This window comes from Portunus trituberculatus, chromosome 41, assembly GCF_017591435.1.
Source record: "Portunus trituberculatus isolate SZX2019 chromosome 41, ASM1759143v1, whole genome shotgun sequence".
Lineage (NCBI taxonomy): Eukaryota > Metazoa > Arthropoda > Malacostraca > Decapoda > Portunidae > Portunus > Portunus trituberculatus.
Window position 1 is genome coordinate 4,109,396 of NC_059295.1, and position 2,500 is coordinate 4,111,895.

Sequence of the window (2,500 nt, forward strand, 5' to 3'; positions counted from 1 at the left end):
CTGTTCACCTACCTCAGTCACCTGAAGGTATGTCCTCCGCATCCCCCAAGGAAGACACCATCTCCCAACTGCTCACCCTCTTCTGGAAAGGGCTTTACCTTTACCAGAATGGCACTCCTATTCCCACCATACTCACCTCTCTGTGGCCCACTCTCTCCAGACTCCTGACCTCTCTCTTCCAATAATGGCCTTCACAGTTATGTTCTGGAATGCTAGATCTCTCCTCCGCAAGTCCCATGAGCTCCAGACATACCTAAAGGACACCCTTCCATCCGTCATCGGAATATGTGAGACGTGGCTGCCCCCTCACATCTCTCTTACCCTCCCCGGATACACCATCATCCGTAGGGACCGCCCTCAAGGACGCGGTGGAGGTGTCCTTCTCGCTTTTCGCAACAGCCTCATCCACACCCAGCTTACCCTTCCTCAGTGGCAGGGCGGCAGCATGGAGGTGGTTGCTGCCCAGGTCGGCCTCCACTCGGACTGGCTCACTGTGGTGGCGTGCTACAACCCTGCCGGTAATGCCACCCAACAGGAGTATGACCACTACTTTTCCACCCTTCCACAGCCAGTACTCATCATGGGGGATTTCAACGCACACCACCAACGCTGGAATCCTTCCTTACTGCCACGCAACCACAACCCCACAGGAACTGCTCTCTTCCAAACCCTTCTGGACTCTCCTCACCTCTCCCTCCTCAGTCCACCTGGCCTGGCTACATACCTCCACCCTCACACAGGAGCCCCTTCTGTCCTTGACCTATTCCTGGGTGACTCAACTTTCCAGTCCTCACAGTTTTCCACAGGACCATCTCCGCTACTGGCCACTTTACCACACACCCGTCCCAGACCCCACCCTGGCCGTCTACCTCGTTGGACCCTGACACCATCAGCCTGGCCTCGGTTCCAAGAAACCTTATCTAATCCCGATGTCACCACACTCCAACTTGACCAAGCAGTTCTAGCCCTCAGCCAGTCATTAGAAGCAGCAGGACGAGCAGCCTTTTCCCTTTCCACCAGACAGTCTCCTCGTCGTCCTGGGAAACCGTGGTGGGACGAGGCATGTGCCAAGGCTGTCCAAGACCGCCGACATGCTTGGTCTCAATGGAGGCGAACCCCAACACCGCAGGCAGGGAGAGAATATCTCCGCCTCGATGCCATCTGTGCCAAGACCATCCTCAAGGCCAAGAGACGTGCGTGGAGGGCACACTGCTCCTCTCCTTCTCCTCCTCAAAACAAACCTGGGACTTCCTGCACATCATGGAAGGTAAACAGGTTCGCCAAGCCATCCTCACTGGACAATCAGCAGAAGGCTGAGCTGCTGGCATGCCATTACCACCACAAAATTGGCATTCCTCCAACTCTCCAACCTCCACAAGACTTGGACTCTGTCATCACCACAGCTGTCACCACTCCTGGCATCTCAGGCCTTATCCAGCCCTTCGCCCCACAAGAACTGGCAGCAGCCACCTCCACTCTCAAGACTGGTAAGGCTCCGGGCCCAGACCTGCTCCCATCAGAGTTCCTCACCCACCTCACTCCTCCCTTACAAATTAGCCTCCTTCACATCTTCAACACCAGTTGGCTGTCAGGACACTTCCCTACAAGTTGGAAGTCCTCCATTCTCATCCCTATCCCCAAACCAGGGAAGGACCCAACACGACCATCCTCCTACAGACCCATCGCCCTCCTCTCCAACATAGGCAAGCTATTGGAGCGCCTGGTAACCACCCGTCTCACCTGGTGGCTGGAGATGAAACACCTACTGAGTGATCAGCAGTGTGGTTTCCGACCCCACAGGGGTACCCTGGACGTGCTGGGTCAGATGGAGTATCACATTTGTGACACTTACCGCAAGCGGCAGGTCATGACATCCCTCTTCGTCGACCTCGAGGGAGCATTTGACTCAGCACCACACACGGGAATCCTCTACAAGCTGGCCAACATGGGCATTACAGGCACCACTCTTTCCTGGGTGAAGGACTTCCTTTCTGGTCGCTCTTTCCAGGTTGCAGTGGGTGCCTCCAAGTCTGCCCTGCACTCCATACAGCGAGGTGTCCCCCAGGGACCTCCACCTCCCTCCCCATACTCACCTACTTATTTATGCAGATGACATCACCATCGTCAGGAGGGCAGCAACACTAGACCAGTCCTCCACCCATCTCCAGGAAGCTGCCACATTACTGGGAAGCTGGCTGACCACCTGGGGACTCACAGTCAGCACCCAGAAGAGCACACTCATGTGCTTCATGCTAAAAAATACTCCGCACCCACCCCACAGTCACCATTCGGGGGGAGGCTGTCCCGTACTCCACCACCCACACCTTCCTCGGGCTTCGTCTGGAGGGTCCACGCCTGTCATGGCATGCCCATGTCGATTACCTCCGGTTTACCTGCTCCAAACGTGTAGATGTCATGAAGAGGCTCTCTGGTATAGGCTGGGGTGCCAACAGGGACCTCCTCATCAAATACTACCTGGCTGCCATCCGATCTAAGCTGA

General features: G+C 56.0%; 2 protein-coding genes across 3 annotated transcripts in view; both read left to right on the top strand.

Moving 5' to 3' along the window:
• Nucleotides 1–2,500, top strand: part of LOC123516914 (28S ribosomal protein S28, mitochondrial-like) — an 84,505-nt gene that overhangs the window by 24,064 nt on the left and 57,941 nt on the right. The gene's annotated exons all lie outside the window — the stretch shown is intronic.
• Nucleotides 1–2,500, top strand: part of LOC123516913 — a 4,780-nt gene that overhangs the window by 811 nt on the left and 1,469 nt on the right. The window contains exon 1 of the mRNA XM_045276681.1: nt 1–27. This exon is cut by the window's left edge and continues 811 nt beyond it. The gene's annotated coding sequence lies outside the window, so the exon portion shown is untranslated. The remainder of the gene's footprint in view (nt 28–2,500) is intronic.